The sequence below is a fragment of the Scyliorhinus canicula genome, chromosome 10 (genome assembly GCF_902713615.1).
Source record: "Scyliorhinus canicula chromosome 10, sScyCan1.1, whole genome shotgun sequence".
Taxonomy (NCBI): Eukaryota; Metazoa; Chordata; class Chondrichthyes; order Carcharhiniformes; family Scyliorhinidae; genus Scyliorhinus; species Scyliorhinus canicula.
In genome coordinates this window covers 98,495,359-98,513,612 of record NC_052155.1, presented here as the reverse complement: position 1 = coordinate 98,513,612, position 18,254 = coordinate 98,495,359, and the positions used below count along the sequence as shown (strand labels likewise).

Genomic DNA, 18,254 nt, shown 5'->3' with positions numbered 1-18,254 from the left:
GCCCCAGGAGATGATAAGGTATTTTCAACTGTCAGACAAAACTCAGCAAGCTACCCGTTATCTCCCATAGACAACTTGGTCACACCAACAACGTGCACCAAGAAGGGTACAGATTGTTGTGACGCAAAGGGTAATCAACAAGCTGCATCCAATGACAGAAATGGGCATAATTACCTCTGCAGAAGAGACCACAGAATGGGCTTCAGCTGGTAGCCACAATGAAAACAGATGGTACAGTCAGGGTATATACTCAGGCCACATCACCTCATGAAGACAAGTCACTCCATGAAGACAGTAGATCAGAAGCAAGAGTGTGTTAAATGCAAATTTTGACAAATCCCACTGGATCTGGCATTCTCAAGGTGGACCATATTCATAAGAACGTAAGAACTAGGAGCAGGAGTAGGCCATCTGGCCCCTCGGGCCTGCTCCGCCATTCAATGAGATCATGGCTGATCTTTTGTGGACTCAGCTCCACTTTCCGGCCCAAACACTATAACCCTTAATCCCTTTATTCTTCAAAATACGATCTATCTCTAACTTAAAAACATTTAATGAAGGAGCCTCAACTGCTTCACTGGGCAAGGAATTCCATAGATTCGCAACCCTTTGGGTGAAGAAGCTCCTCCTAAACTCAGTCCTAAATCTACTTCCCCTTATTTTGAGGCTATGCCCCCTAGTTCTGCTTTCACCTGCCAGTGGAAACTATAATTCATGCCCCTGGTAGGCAGATAGTTTTTTCTGAATGCCGCATGGTATCTCTGCTGGCAGTGAAGTTTTTCAACACTGTATGGAACAGCTCTTTGCAGGTCAACCATGTGAAATCATAGTTGATGACCTTTTTATCTGGAGTTGTACTGTAGCTGAACATGATGAGCGTCTTCATTGTATCCTAAACAGGGATCTCAATTTGAAGCTTAACCCTGCAAAAATGCCAATTTAGGGTCCATCAGGTGCACTAAGTCGGCTGCCTGCTGACAGATGGTGGTGTAAAACCTGATCCAAAAGACTGCGGCCAGTCGCCACATGGGCAGTCCGGTCAATAAGCACAATTTATAGCGTTTCTTGGAGATGATATGCAGAATGAATTTGGGTAGTTTAAGGGAAATCACTGGATCACTTTGTCAACTCCTGTATCAGGGCATCGAATGGTTTTAGAAAGAACAGTTGTTCAACAGACTCAAGACAAAATGGTGGAGATGCGAGACTCAATACGCTAAAGCGGCGGCGATGTCAATGTCCAAGCTCCTGAACTAATCTCAGCAGACCAGCCTCCCATCCATTGACTCTATCTATAATTCCCGCTGCGTCCGAAAGGCAGCCAGCATAATTAACGACCTCACGCACCCCGGACATACTCTCTTCCGTCAGGAAAAAGATACCACTCTCTTCCGTCAGGAAAAAGATACCAAAGTTTGAGGTCACGTATCAACCGACTCAAGAACAGCTTCTTCCCTACTGCCATCAGACTTTTGAATGGACCTACCTCATATTAAGTTGATCTTTTCTCGACACCTTGCTATAACTGTAACATTATATTCTGCAGTCTCTCCTTCCTTCCCTATGTACGGTATGCATTGTTTGTACAGCATGCAAGAAACAATACTTTTCACTGTATATTAATACATGTGACAAAATAAATAAAATCAAATCAAACCAGATCACAGCATAGAATTGGTGCAGCATGCATATAAAATAGGAGACCAAAAGGGTTTGCCTCAAGGACACCCACCGACACAAACTCTGTTGTATGTGCAAATCAAAAGAGGGCTCCTTGTCCTGGTCAGAAATGCCACAATTTCATCTATGGTCATTTAGCAACCGTGGAAACGAACTATCAACCGCTGACCTCTTCACACTGCATCTGCATGTCTACAACATCAATGTGGCATGCAAGCGTGGCAAGGACGTTTACCTAGTCGATGCACCCTTCAGAGCCTCCGTATCTAACACAGACCAGGCTGATCGTGAAGCAGACATCGACATCATGGGGACAGAGGTATTTTCCTCCCGCTGCATCCAGTAGTTGAAGCAGGTACTCAACTGTATGATGTCATCATGCAAGGCTGGCCAGAATCTTCAAGTGAACTTCTTCATGACTTCAAGTGCGTACTTTGCTTTGAGAGGAACTAACCATTTAAGATGATCTAATCCTGTGAGGTCAGCAATTCGTCATTCCACCTATCTCCAGCAGTACTGCACCTAACAAGTTTATCAAAGGCATCCCAAGGGCAATATGGCCATGTCCAACATGTCACTGTACTAGCTTTCTATGCAAGCTGACATAGAGAGAGTCTTCCAGTTGTTTCCCTGCAACATGCTTAAGCCACACCATACAAACGAGACAGCCCCTACCCTGACACGAGCTCCCAGATCTACCGTGGGCATCCATGGCAGCAAACATTTTTAAATGGGACAGCAAGCAACACCTGGTATTGGGTTTGAACTGGACCTTTTGCCAAGTACTACCAGCAATTCAGTAATTGTGAAAGTAGACACGTTGCCACACATAGCATCCCGTAAAAGCTCGACCGCCTGCCAACTTGTCTCTGCTGAATTCCATACCTTTGCTCCCACTTGGGATTTTCATCACATGCCAAGCAGCTCCCACAGTCCAATGGGCTTACTGAGAGAGAGCTGTGCACAACACCAAGACGATATGAAACAAGAACAAGAGCATGCTGTTTGTCCCCTCAAGCCTGCTCCACTATTCATCCTCTGGAAAAGTGTGCACGGGGTACACTGATTTCAATGCTGCACACTAAGGCACCGCAATCTCCCCGACAGGGCCCACCCTCATCAGCTTAATGGCTCTTCTCTCGATTCACCAGGACCACTATCCTGACTCTGCCAAGGCAATGTTGCAGTCAGAACTTGAAACCAACGCACATGAAACACTATTACAATGCAGATTTAAACAGCAAGGTGCACTATGGCAAACATTATTTGTGGAACTCGCTGCCCCATAGTGCGGTGGAATCGGAGTTATTGAAAAGGAGATAGATATATTTCTGATTTTAAAAAATGGGTTAAAAGGATATGGGGGACAGGTGGGGAGGTGGATTTGAGACCAGGAAGAAATCAGTCACGATCTGATTGAATGGCAGAGCAGGCTCAAAGGGCTGAATTGCCTCCCTTTGCTCCTAATTCCGATGTTCCTATGCCCACGTTCTGTCCTGCAGCATCGAACCAAATGGTCTATATACAGACCGCATGAGGCCACGACCAGTTAGTGGTCAACGACAAGGCCCTGCAGTCCAACAGCTATGAGGCGGCCTCCAATGGCAGCCATTATATACACAATCACCGTCACCTGTTACCAAGAGCCAAGCCACCACCGGCAGCTGATTACTCAGATCAACCACATTTCCTGGACCCGAGAACGCACACACGGCTGTCTCAACCTGGACATGTTGGGACTCCTATGTGGCAAGTCCAAGGCCTTCACACCTCATGAACGGTGCCTTGCATGCCCACCAGAAGGCACATCGTGGATAGCACACTCCTATCAGCACCTGTTAGTATCTATACACGTTCCAGATGCTACAGCAGGCCCAACATGCGGTAATCGGGACTAGTCACATCTCAAAATAGTCTGGACTGACCCAACTGTCTGGACTGACCAAAGTAATTCTGTCCATTGTATTTTTGCCTTTCCCCAAATTATTCTGAAAGGGGAGGAATGGATACTGTCATGTGAGAGTACCTTTAAGAAATAGATGTTTATTACTGCAGTGATGTCAGAGAGTGGATGGAGCTGGGCTGTCTGTCAGCTTTTTACTTTTTTTTTTAAGCTGTTTGCTGCAGGGTGTGTTTTAGTTTGTTTTCAGTATTGGAGCTGAAGTCAGACAAAGCAGCTGTACTACTGTTCTCTCTGCCATGAAAAGATTATCTCTTGATCATTTGGTGAATTCAGAATTATAAATGTTTTCAGTAGTGACTTTAACCTGATGTGCTTCTGTTAAAGGTTTTGTTTTTTGTAAGTCTTCTGGATGTTAAAAGGACAGCGTAAGCATTACTTAGTGTTGTACTCTTTGTGGGTTGTATTTGAATTAATGGTTGCCAAGATGTTCACTGTATGTTTTAAAAAGGTTAACTTGAGTTCACAGAATAAACATTGTTTTGCTTTAAAAAATACTTTTCCATTTCTGCTGTACCACACCTGTAGAGTGGGCCGTGTGCTCCCCATACCACAATCTATTAAAAGTTGTGGGTCAAGTGAAGTCCATGATACACTTTGTGGTTCTCTAAACCCTGGCCCATAACAATACACAACGGGCTAGTCCCTTATTGCAAGAGTTAAGTTGGAGTTCTATTGTTCAAGTGTACACCATGGGCGCACCGATTATGCCCCAACTACAAGAGCCAAATTGGTGTTTCATTATTTGTCAGACTGTTGCACGGTTCTGTAAATTCAATGTTCTGTTGGCATATTCTCAGTTGCACATGGTCAAATGGGTACACAGTTACATCTCACACTGCCAGAGGCCCAAACTAAATGGAGAGGATGTAGACCGGGCGACGCCACGTGACTACGTGATGGCACAGTCACACGGAGCATTACATGAATGGAGCTTGGCAGAGTTACCTGGGACCTCGGGCAGAGTAGGTGCATTAAAGAGTTTGTATGTTTAGTTACTAAATCTCCCATTTGTTGAAAGTTCCTTGTGCAGTCTTTGATTTAAACGGACCATGCAGAATTACCGGTTGTCGAAATGTGTCCAAATATGACTGTGTTGACAGAGCAAACATGGAAACAATGAGAATAAATCACAATACATTTCCCACCATTTGCACCAAAGCAATCAGGAATATCAGGTGTTCCTGGCATTTACCTTTGCTGAGGCATGTGGTGAACTTGAAATTTTCCTAACAGCTTGTGCACAGTTGACTATTTTTTTAAAAATTAATTTTCTTTGGCTGGCCCATAAGTAGTGAAATATACCATTGCAGGCTGAAAAGGCAATCTCCATTCATTGTTGAAGGTTTGGGGGTGGGGGCGTGGGGGTGGAAAACAGCTGACACAAGTCTGAATTGCGCTGAATTTACTGAAGCAAGTGGCAGTGAGAAATCAACTTGAAAAGAATTTCAGGCCCATGGAAATTGTGCCAGCCTGGGGCCTCACAATTCAGGGCTTGATTCTGAACAGCATTCAGACATGCAGCAATGTACACATTTAAACCTTGTACTAGAAGAGCCATTTGGTGTGGAGATTAAACTGTCCAATGATTGTGAAAAGAAACCTTCTCATCGGTACTAGGTAAATAAAATGGGGCATGGATATCAAGGAAGCAATGATGTGCGCTATTTAGAAAGACAAGTTACTAGTTCAGAGGTTAGTGTGCCTCTTACTTTAATTATAATAAACAATGCTTGCAATATGGAAGGTATATCGCTGTAACCTGCAATGTGCTTTAATTTGGGTTGTGAAAGCAAAAAAAATCCAGCCGTCACTAAGTGTTTCGTTTCCAACCATTATTTCATTCCATTTCTTACGCAAAATCAAAACCTTAATGTGCTAAACTTTTATGGCTACATTTTTATTTATAATGTTAATAAAAATGTATTAAAAGACTTGTATTTACCTTTCACAACCTCAGGGCGGCCATGTAAATGAAGTCATTTTGAAACAGAATAACTGTCGTAATATAAAAATACAGCCTCTGATTTGTGCGCAGCAAACTCAAACAGCAGAGAGATAAATGACCAGAAATATATTTCAATGAGGAATAAATATTGGCCGGGGTAGCCAGGATAACTTCCCTGCTCTTCCTTGACTTATTGTCTAGGGTCCCCAGGATAATTCCCCTGCTCTTCCTCGATTTATTGTCTGGGGTCCCCAGGATAATTTCCCTGCTCTTCCTTGACTTATTGTCTGGGATCCTCAGGATAACTTCGCTGCTCCTCCTTGACTCAGTGCCTCATAAGGTATCTTTTATATCCAGTCCACCTGGGACCTCAGTTGAATTCAAAAGATACACCTCTGACATGGGTCATACCGCAGATTACATTGAAAATATCCACAGTAACATTTTAATTAAAGGCACTTCACCACAATGGAGTTCTGCTGAAATTAACTTGAGCTGTGAAATTGTGGCCACTGCTAAAGTGCTATAAATAAATCATTGTGGCACTCTTGAATTACAGCAACCGTGGAATAGATAATCTCAAAGGATTAAATCCAATGACAAATCTTTAAATCTTAAACTAGCAGATATGACAAATAAATGTCACAGTGCAAATCACAGTTTGTCACTAACTTCATCTTCACAACAAAAAACCCAAACGTCCAAAACATTGAGGGTGCAATTCTCCAGAAAAATCTGTGTGTGGTAGTGAGCGGAAATTGCCGCGAGCTTCCCGGCGGTCGGCCCAACAACGAAATTCAACATGAATTGGTCCACTTAACAAGGCCTCACGGGCTTTTCGTCGCAAATAAAGGCTTGTCAGCTGATTCACCATGACCGCGCTCGCCAGGCCCCCGCTAACAAGGTCGAGCAGTACTTAAGCTGCAATTGCTCAGTCAACCCCAGCCATCACCAAGGAGACCGGACCCACGATTCAGAGATGCTAACCTGGGGAGGCTGCTGGATCCATGGAGAGATGCCCTTTTCCCCCTCAGATCCCGGAGAGTCAGCCACAGGGCAGCCAGTGCCGCCTGAGATGAGGTGACGGGAGCTGCCAACTCAGGGAGTGTAACCAGGAGGACTGGCCTTCAGTATCGAAAAAGGTCAATGAGGCAGCACGAGTGAGTAGACAGCAACACCCCCCCCCCCCCCCCCCAGGGAGCATCCACCCCCCAACCCTCCCATGCGACTCCCAACCCTTTCTCCACACCTCCCCCTTCATCCCCCCAACCCCTCCTTCACACCAACACCACCCCCATCACTGTGAACCACGCATGTGGCTGACAATGCCCTCTCTCTGTGTCTCCTCAGGAAAAGCTCCCCCATAATCTTCGTGAGAGGGCCCAGACTGGCAGAGGGGTGCCTGAATTAAGAATCCTCAACTCCTTCGAGGAGCATGCCCACGGAGGTGAATAGGGTGGACGAGGACAGATCGGTCACCCAAGTGGAGGCTGGTGGACGCCGCAGAGGTGAGGAACCACCAGGCTCCACCCGGAGGACCTGTCAAACACGAGTTATTATCGTCTTACTGACTGACCCATCCATCCCACTGACGACATGTCCATTCTCCTGCAGGTCCTCCAGCTCCCGGCACCTGCCCATCCCAGGTGGCCTCCTCTCCAGCCTCCCAGGGGAACACCTCGGAGGAGAGCTTCAAGGAAGCAACTGTTATAGTCATGGCACAGCTGTCATCCCCACCCTCCTCCAGCGTAGATACACACACCTCGGTGGGAGATGTTAGTGAACAAGCTTCGGGGGCACAGTCTGGTGAGCATCACACTGCTGATGATGCACAACAGGTGGAGGCAGGAACCCCCAGGGGAGGCAGCAGTCAGAGGTTTGCTGGAGCACAGGACCCAACTGGGTCCCAGCCCAATGCTGAGCCTGTGGTACAGACATACCCAGAGGAGATCGAGATGATAAGGTACAGCCGGGATATTCAAGGGGAGATGTCAGTGTCACTCCAGCAGATCCATAGCTGATTGGAGGAGTCCCAGAGGCTACAGGCGCAGGAGATGGCGCCAGCAATGCATGGCACCGGTAATGCATGGCACCAAGGTCACCACTGCTAGAGTGGCGACCATAGTGGAAAGCCTGGTGCACGACACCTGCACCATGAGTGAAGGTGTCCAAGGCATCGCTCAGTCAGTGACGCCGATGGCTGAGGGTCTCGGCAGAATGTCCAACTCGCAGGCCAACTTTGAAGAGGTTCTGCAGAACATGTCCTGCGATCAGATGGACATGCCCAGTCACTGAGGAGCATCGCTGAGGGCATCCTCACAATGTGGACCATGGGGAACCCCCAGGGCTGGCAAAGCCAGATGATCCAGGGGCAGCCTGGACTAGAACCAGCTGCCTCTCCGTCCCAAGGTGAATCCCAGGTCCCTATGGGCACCAACCAGGAGGAGGGGCACTGAGTGCCAAAGCAGATCTGTCCCATGGAGTGTCGACAGTGGGCACTAGCTCCCCCCAGTTCCACCCCTCTGATGAGGCTGCATCTCGAGGTCAGCACACAGGACAGGGCAGCCCCAGACGATGCCCGCCAGAGGTATCGAAGGCCACGGATTGAGGTCGGCTGCTGGAAGCCTCCACCTCAATGTGCATCCTGGGGAAACACCTAGACCCAGTGGTACAGATAGGAGGGTAAAGCACGTTGAGGATCACTGAGGGTACCGGGGGAGGAGGTAGGGCTTTGGGGAACAGGGCGGTAGTGGGGTAACGTACACACATTAAACATGTTTTTGCACAACAATAACTATTGCTTCTGCAATGCAGGCTGGCCTCCGGACCCTTTGCCTACCTGTCCAGGCATCCCCCACCCTACCCAATCCGTGGCGCTACCCACCCTCCGGTCGTGGTCATGTTCTTGAAGCTCTAACTCAGGGGTGGGCAAACTTTTCCGTGCAAGGGCCACATTCAGAAATTCACAATTTTAAAGGGCCGCATACTATATTAAGTAAAATAATTACTTCACCCGGTTATGATTCTGGGCGCCTCATATAGAACATAGAACATAGAACAGTACAGCGCAGAACAGGCCCTTTGGCCCTCGATGTTGTGCCGAGCGATGATCACCCTACTCAAGTCAACGTATCTGGGTGGCAAACCAGTAAGTAACCCAACAGCCCCCCCCCCCCCCCCCCCCATTTTTTTTTTAATGACTTGGTGGGCCGCATAAAGACCTTTGGCGGGCCACATGCGGCCCGCGGGCCGTAATTTGCCCACCCCTGCTCTAACTCATCCCCTGGGTGTTCGTTTGTTATGTGTGCTGTTGCCTCCCGCATTGTTCAAGCACAGTGTACAAACATCAGGATGTGATTGGCATGCTAGACAATGACCCCCACATGCTACATGGCCTGCCCAGTCACGGGAAACCACTTGACATGTGCCAAGTGCTTACTTAACCATGGTTGGCAATTCCTTATTCGCAATAGTCTTCAACCGCGCAGCCAGTGGCCTCAGCAGTCGGTAGGGGTTATAGGTAGTTATTGGGGCAGACAGGCAGGGACAAGGGTTGGCCCCAGAACGGGTACTCATGATGCAGGGGTTGGCATCGTGGAGCCGCGCGGGGTTCCCCCAGCTCTTCCTACCCACCCTCCCATGATAGCCCACCTCTATGGAGGGCCTCTACCTGAGGATTCCTCACCCCCCCCACCGAGCATTGGGGTGGCAAGCCCAGCACCCCTAGCCTCGTTGCCTGTGAGCAGAAATGGCTACTCACCTCCTCGGCTCCCCACAGAAGCATTTCTGCCAGATTCACGTTTTTCAAACGGAGTACTAATCGAGCCAGCGTAACTATTTGCTAGGGAGGCTGCTGAAAGGCCATTGGATAACAATAATAAGGTGGCTCCTGTTAATTGTATGGAAATTGGGCTTAAGTGGTCATAATTGATTTCTCGCCACGCTACGACGATATCCCGACTTTGCCTACGGGAGCGGGCCAGCTGCATCGTAAACTTTTTGGCACCTGACACAGATCTCATTTTGGCCTCTCCGGCTATTCACCGGCCTTGTTTTGCTTGAGCGAGAGCATTACGAGGCCAGAGAATCGGCGCCCTTAGTTTATAGGAATATGATTTTGAAAGAAATAATACAAGAACAGATGTAGTTGAATGCTCAGCTTGCCTACTCCAAAGTCCCGTTCGCTAATACATACAGAATAGACAGAAGAATCGACCACGTTTACTCTTCATGCAAATTTACTTAATCGTAGTTATACACATGCCTGGAACTTGAAAGTGAAATAAGACCTCAAATTCAATGCTCACTGCGAATGGTAGAAGGCAACAGGGCATCGAAAATCCATGGATGCTACAAATCTTTAAAGTCCACCAGACCAGTAACCGACCAAGATACAAATATCATAAATATAATCCAGCAAATATATTGTAGATGGCTATAGGTCACAAGCTTTTATTAGGCTCATTCCAGAGGAAAAACCACAAAATACATCCTTCTCTCCAGTCAAAAACAGTGAAACATGGATTGGACAGGACTGTACTAAAACAACCAGAATCCACTGGAACAAAAATGTTGTGCATAATTAAGAAGAACATACAAGAGAACCCAGTTTTCCAGAATGGCCTTTGTAAAAATAGAATTCCTACAATGCCGGAGGAGGCCATTTGACCCAGCAAGTCTGCACAGATACTCTAAAAGACCACCGTAACTAGGCCCACTCCTCTGCCTTATCCCCATAGACCAGTAAACTCTAACCTGCACATCACTGGACACTAAGGGGAAATTTAGCATGGCCAATCCACCTAACCTGCACTTCTTTGGACTATGGGAGGAAACCCAAGCAGCCAGAGGAAACCCATACAGACATGGGGAGAAAGTGCAAGCTCCACAGTCACGCAAGGCCCGAATTGAACCCGGGTCCCTGGCGCTGTCAGGCCGCAGTGCTAACGACTGAACCACCATGCCACCAGTCAATGTATCTTTGCCAGTAGCACATGGATGGGGCGGGGAACAAACATGCACTTCAGCAACTCCAACTTTTCGGCTGGAGTTTACAATCAGTTTGCTGAAGTGAGCTTGCTTCAAACTTATCCTTAGCCAGCCAAATGCATGTCAATTATTGTTTTCATACTCTCAAGGTAGTGCTAGCTTTTTGGAGAAGCCCTGTGTCTCACAGTAGTCAGTTGCAATATTAAAGTCGACACTACCATACTTATCACAAACAATAATGCCCCACAGTTTTGAGGCCCAGTTTTTTTTTTTAAAGCCATTAGCTAAAAATCAGTCTCATTGGGTGCATAAAATGGTTTACTGGATTAATTTTCAGTTGAATGGCACCTTGCAAATGTGATGTATTATATATATTAAATTTATTAGTAGCTAAAAGGCAATATTAGGAACTTAAGTGAACTATGAAAGCTTAACTATTAGTATTCTGTACACTCACCCATTATATCCAGAATTCTGTCCTCCACCAATTCCCAATTTCCTATGCCACACAACATATCTTCTGCTTTACCTCTGGAATTCTCTCAGTATCATTTTCTTCCAAATTATCCTTAAATATCTCTATGAAATGGTGTCATATTTTGTGCCTGATTATGCTCCTGTGGAACACTGTGGCGGGTGGGGTGTGTGTGTGTGTGTGGGGGGGGGGGGGGGGGGGGGGGAAGAGAGAAGATCAGGTTTAACTACAGGTTATATAAATGCAAGCTTATGGGGAAGAAGAGGAGAGGACGTTCACCTGAGACACTGAAGAATTTTTCTAATTGTTCTGTTGCTGCCAAACAAATGAGTCTTCCCCATACCAAAACTACATTCCAATTCAACACCTTCAAGATGAAAACACACTAATCCAAAATGCTTCTTTGTTTGTTTAGTAAGCATTTGCACAAATTCACGGATTTGTCCATAATTTTCCAAGGCATTTCAAGTGAACCAAATTAATTAAATAAACTGTACCTGCAATATTTGGCTTGCAACCTATGTGTCAGGAACTGAAATTAAAACAGCAACTTGGTGTGCGACATTCTAATGGTTCTGATACTGGGCTTCAAACTAAAGGTCAAGGGGTCCAATACTACCATAGCAAGTTGAGAGTCCAAATTCAGTAAATCTGATATTTAGGATCAGAAGACCAGAGGTAGAGAAGTCATGGAAGTTGGAGAAATCAAACTTCAGAAAATGAACCCTGCCAATTCAAGCTGGAATATTAGGGTAACGGTTGACCCTTAATGCTTGCCATTTAGGGCAACAATTTGCACTTATCCCACAAATAGCATCCCTAATGTAGAAAATATCCTGATGTCCATTACAGAAGGGAGGACAAAAAGAAAAAAGGAATGGATCTATGTACATTCATATCCTCTCCAAATTAACACAAAAAGGTAAATGTCTGAACATGACAATTTATTATTGGTCTTCCTGCAGGTGATTGAGATATTAATATATCAAAAGCGACAGCAAAGCACTTCCACAATTATAAACAAAGCAGAAAAATGATCACACACACATATGATTTATGATGTTGCGTACTTTAACATTTATTTGCTGCAGCAGATCGGAACCTGAAACACACTCCAGCAATAAATCAGAAGACTCATACAGGTGCAGTACGAGTATGCCAGACAGCAGCCAAACTACACAAGCAGAATCAAAACTCACTTACATTTATTGCCAGTTCCTTTTATTTCCAAAGCTGGATCAGATTTCTGATTCTATACAGGTTTAGAAAGTTTAAGTAGTAAAACAAAATGCAAGTTCTTTTAAATGTTATGGCCATTTATCAACATATCAGTGACCAGAGTACCATTTTCCTGCTGTTCCCCGAAATGGCTTCTCTCCCTCCAGAAATATTTCCATCAACAAAGCCATCCAGCCAGTGGTTAGACAAACCTAACTGAGACTGTCTGACAAAGTAACCAGAGGACGATATATTTAGTTGATCATAGTGATCTCACCTACAGGTTGCAATACATGATGTAATACAATCAAGTCAGTCTGTTGATACTCAATCTCCACTTTCGGAGCTGTCTGCACTGACGCGAATACTCCCCCATTATTCAAATTCACAGACTGCTACAGATATGAAATTTTACATTGTGGATTAAAGTTTTGTTTTGTTAAAATTTGTATGGGTGGGGATTATTACATGTTGGTAGAAATATTAGCAAATTTGTGATTCTAAACCCCACAACAGAATTCAATCAATCATATTTTGCTGCTATAAATAAATGGCATAAACCTGGGCTAACATAAAATGCTAAAAGGCAAAAAAGGGCTTTAACAAAATTGCATCAAGCTAGAAATGAAGAAGTTTCAGGAAACTGAATGTCTTTTCCCAAAAGGTGTTCCAGCAATGAAGCATCCTGCAGTTAACTTAAAGTAATTGTAGCCTGCAATATTTATGCTGTGCCAGCTACATACCTAAAAAGTTTTTAAAATGTGGCTTGGGTTCCCTCCCACTCTTAGACCAAAGTACAGATACATATACTTTTCTTTTATAATTTGAGGCGTGGTAAACTCTGGCAAGACCACGTATTTCCTATTACAAGCTGCCCTGGTAAAACTGTGGTGGAACTTCTCCACAAAATGTTGCAACAACTTCTGATGATGCTGTTGTTTGGAGAATTCCTTGATATTTACCTAGACAGAATGAATGAACAGCAATATACATGTCCAAGTCAGAGTAGTGTGCAACTTGGAATTGATGGCATTCTCACAATATTACTACTTTTGTCCTTCACAGTAGCCCCATTCCTGATCTCATAAGGGGAGGGTTATTAAAGAGTTAAGATAGTTCAATAAAAAGCTCTTGCATTAGTACCATTGGGCTGCAATGACAGGCCTCATGGGAATAACAGTGAGTCCATCCCTTTCAGCTGATTATGCCATTCAATTAAATCATGGCTGATTTGTACCTTACCACCATCTATCCATCTTAGTTGAGTCCATTTGCCAAACAAAAATCTATTATTTTTAAGTTTCAATTAATTTAGTCCAAAATTTTACTCCTACCCTCTGCTTTCTTCCCCTCTACTCTGAACTCCCCACCAGAGAAAATGGTTTCCATTTACTCTATTAAATCCTTTTCTCATCTTAAACTTCTAGATTATCTCTTAACTTTCTATACTCAAGGGAAAACAAGGCTCCTCTATGCAAGCTTGGTCTCATAATTTAATCCTTTTGGCTTGGTGACTCTGTACTGCATTCTCCCCAAGGCCAATATATCCATCCAGGGTTGCTATGCCCAAAAACAAATGCTACCAGAGCTTCACATCATCTAGTTTCCACCTTGTTTTTACTCCAGCCCCCTGAGATAAAGGGCAACATTCCAGTAGACTAACTATTTTGGAATTTGTTCAGTAGCGTTTAGTGATTTTATATTATGACCCCCCTAGATCATTCTGCTCATTCTCAGTTCCAAACGTCTCACTTTTCAGAAAATGCTCCAAGTTCACTTTTTGGGTCCAAAGTGGGTCACCTTATACTTGCGTACATTCAACACAATCTGCTTATTTTGCACGTCTGGTCCCTTAATCTATCAATATACTTTGGCAAGTTTCTGCTCCTTTCTACATTATGTGCACAACCACCCAAGTGTCATCAGCAAACTTGGCAATATTCATCCAATTAACTTGAGTAACTTATAAATACCATGCTCGGGCAGCACGATAGCACAGTGGGTAGCACTGTTGCTTTGAGACTGTGAAGCAAGGGTAGCTAGAACAAGCCAGAATGAATATGGGATATGTTAGTGGAAAATTACAAGTGTAAAAGCTTGTTATTGAAGGAGAACGAACTTGCTGAAATAAGGGAGTTGAATAGCCTTGAGAAACAAGGAAGATGGCCAGGTAACAGGGTATGAAATGTGGGAACCGCTTGCAATTATAATTAGCACCTGCTAATTAAGCTAAGACGGCTACATACTCATGTGCCAATAGATAACTTTAAAGTCTGTATAATTATGTACTGGAACTATTGCAATAGCGAATTAATTACAAATTTATGCTTTGTAATGGGGGTGAGCTCAAGTGAATGTAAGAGACAGCCCCTAACAATACGTATAAAAATAGGATGTTTCAAGCAAAACTTTGGCACTCTCCGAGGTGGTTCCCCGGAATACCTAGAGGGCTGCCCCGATTGCAATAAAGAATATTCTGAAGTACGGACGTGTTCGAGGCCGTTTCTTCCGGACTGAGAGACAAGTGAATTAGAGACGTATTCACAGCTTCGCAGCGTCAGGGTCCCAGGTTCGATTCCTGGCTTGGGTCACTGTCTGTGCGGAGTCTGCACGTTCTCCCTGTCTCTGCGTGGGTTACCTCCGGGTGCTCCAGTTTCCTCCCACAAGTCCCGAAAGACGCGCTGTTAGGTGAATTAGACATTCTGAATTCTCCCTCCGTGTACCCGAACAGGCGCCGGAATATGACGACTGGGGGCTTTTCACAGTAACTTCATTGCAGTGTTATTGGATGCCTACTTGCAACAATAAAGATAAATATTGTAAAAAATACAGTGAAATGCCGAGACTGTATTGATTATTTGGCAACACCGTATGTTATATGTTGCCAATTGGAGTATATACCTACTGTCTACCTCCTACCTCGTAACCAATTCCCTACCTCGGTCAATAGGTTGCCTCCAATTACTTAAAGCACTTCAACCAACCATTTCCTCAGTGATCTCAGTTTTGCGAGCGCTCCTTGGTGCCATACTCGTCAAAAGTAGATTAGTCATCAAGGGCAACGACTTTCACCTTTCACTCAGGAATAGAGTTATTGCATCCATAAATGAATCAAGGCCATGTTGTAGTAGCTTCATGGCACACGGATGAATCCTTACATTATTTTACTGATGCCAGATAAGATTGATTGGCTGGCTAACTATATTTATTCTATTGCTGGTGGATAGGATATACCTAGTCAATGTTGCATATTATTGTGTTGAAGCCACTGTCTTACTCAGCTGTTTTGGACAAGCTCAGTGTGGGAGTACCTAGCTTTGTTGCACAGGTGTTCAGAACAAGCAGTCCCAATATTGTTAAGGCCTATCGTCTTTATTGCATTCAGCTGCCTCTTATATAAAATTTGCATATATTTACAAAGTGTAAGTACTACAATTTAACAGGATAGCAATATAAAAACACCAGAGCATTTTAATAAACCATACCTATTTGGTTGAAGAACTAACTATTGTCAGAAACAAGAGCAGCTCATTCTGAAACGTAACTGCAGCCGTGCACAGTAAATCCTTAGCTTTAATTGCAACTTAACCCAAGTAGTCACCCCAAATGATAGTAATGTAACCAAATGCCCTTGTGTTCCAGGGACAGCCCCTAGATGAGGTCCTCTGTCCCCGGACAAGCAATGTTCCCAGAGGACGAGTTCTCATTTCACAAAGATCACCCAGAATACCCTGGAATCCGTGGTTTGAATTATGACTAATGCATAAGTGAGTTGCAGCACAATTGTCTTGGATAAAGATGCCTACAGATTTAAACAATTATAAATTTGAGAAACATTCAGAACGGTTTATGACAATTAGCTATAACATAGGTGTTACAACATTATTGCAGTTGCCATAGCTACAATACTCACTGAATGGTGTGACATTGAAAGATTTGAGATTCTGTGTAAAGTGAAAATGGTGTTAAGTGTAACACTGCTTTAACAGACTACTTCAAAAAAGGATTTTCTGTTGTTACTACCAATCAGAAAGAAACATTTGTGTTATGTTCAATATGCCAGTCAATATTTTCCATTTGGAATGAAAGCAAGGACATCTATGAAAGAAAGTGAGGGCTCCACAAAATAGAAAGCTGTTCTTGGAGAATGTGCTCGGTCAAGTTCTGTGACCAATTATTTTTCTGCAAGTCAAGCCAACACTGACTAGCCATATAAACAATGGGTAAAAAAAACACTGACATTCCTGAACCACGTTATTGTATTATTTGTAATGGGCATCTGAATGCTCTTCAATAGTGTGATGTCTCATCTGTGATAATTATATGCATATGTTGTCAACTGTAGTGTATTATCTGCAACAACATATAGGCTGCTTAATATGTTTTACGTGCCATGCTAAGCAGCCAACATTTTCTTTACTGAGCTCCCACCCAGTCTTCTCAGATTGAGTTTAGAAAATTTGGTGACTATGGTCACTTGAGAAACATTTGCAGTCAAATTTCATTATTACAGGACAAAATATAGGGACGAGTTCTTCAAAGTCAATTACAGTTTACCAATTATTTAAGCTTTTCTTAGTCTTGTTGCAATGCCAGGATCCTACACCAATTGAAGATTTCCATAAATACTGTAGGCTAGAAGCCCCTCATTTCCCGCTGCACAAAGCATTCAATGTTCCAAGGTGGTGCATGTTTTCCATCCATTCTCTCCCATTGTCGACCCAAGTCAGACCACAGCTCATGCATTAAATTCATGGGAGTCTTTTGCAGAGGCTAATTTATGGAGGGAAGTCCCTCCTGTCACCCACATATTTGGATGACTTACACTTTAAATTTCACAAAGTGTCTTGAACTAAAACTACTCCACTTTAAGGGGTTATATTAGAGGAAGGTGATATATCAGATGAAGTGTAGGTCTTTCCACATGACATAACTTTCTAGTCCACACACGCTACTATAATCACGACCTGGGACCCCAAGTGCGTGCTCTGGTTGCTTGACCTTACTGCTGGTACTATTTTCAATAGATGCTTTATGGCTCCTCTATGCTCAGGGATCATCAAAAACGACTCAAGGTTCTGAACAACAAGGATCCTGGCACTTCAATGTATTCTACCTCTTTCATACCAACAATCCTGCCTCCATACATTTCTGACAGAATTGTTTGTGATGCTGTGACAGAGCTACAATTTCAAAGTCATGAGGGGTCTGGACAGAGTAGATAATGAGAAACTGTCCCCACTTGTTAAAAGTATCAAGAACGAGAGGATGTGAGAAAAAACTTTTTCCACACACAGCGGTTAGGGTCTGGAATGCACTACCTGAGAGTGTGGTAGAAGGAGGTTCAATCGAGAACATTCCAGAGGGAACTGGATGATTATTTGGACAGAAACAACGTGCAAGAGGGTTTCCAGGGAGAAGGCAGGACAGCGGCGATGAGGAGAGCAGGCATGATCAGGCCGAGTGGCCTCAACAATTTTGCGAGGAAATTTTTGAAACCGTTGCCATCTTAATTTTTTTTTTAAAAAGATGAGCTCTTGCGTTACTTCAGCTTTAAAAAAAAGATATTCCGGATGTTCTACCCAGTCACAGCCAAGTCCCGAAATGCAGATGATGCAAATGTTTAGAGGTCGGTTTAGGTTTATTTGAATTTCTCAAGAGTCCATTTCTCACAGCCTTTGGATGTTCCCCTGCCCAGCCTTTCGCCCGCTGACCGTTTTGAGAGTCACTTTTCTCTGAAGTAATATCCCTGGCTTTTTAGCCTCCGGCCAATGCGCTTTAAATCCACTAACACCACCCCCGGTTTTTCCAAGAGCTACACAGTGGCACCTAGAGTTAAACATTTTCCTAAACAAATGCCGGCTGGAACTTCCTTTTTTCTTACTCCACTCATGACCTTTCCACTTCATTCAAAAAAAAACACACACACACACACAAAGAGCAGCAGGAGGCACGAAACAGAGACCAGCGCCGGGGTACTCCGC

General features: G+C 44.2%; 1 protein-coding gene across 4 annotated transcripts in view; it reads right to left on the bottom strand.

Moving 5' to 3' along the window:
• Positions 1 to 18,254, bottom strand: part of fam110b (family with sequence similarity 110 member B) — a 189,985-nt gene that overhangs the window by 171,364 nt on the left and 367 nt on the right. The gene's annotated exons all lie outside the window — the stretch shown is intronic.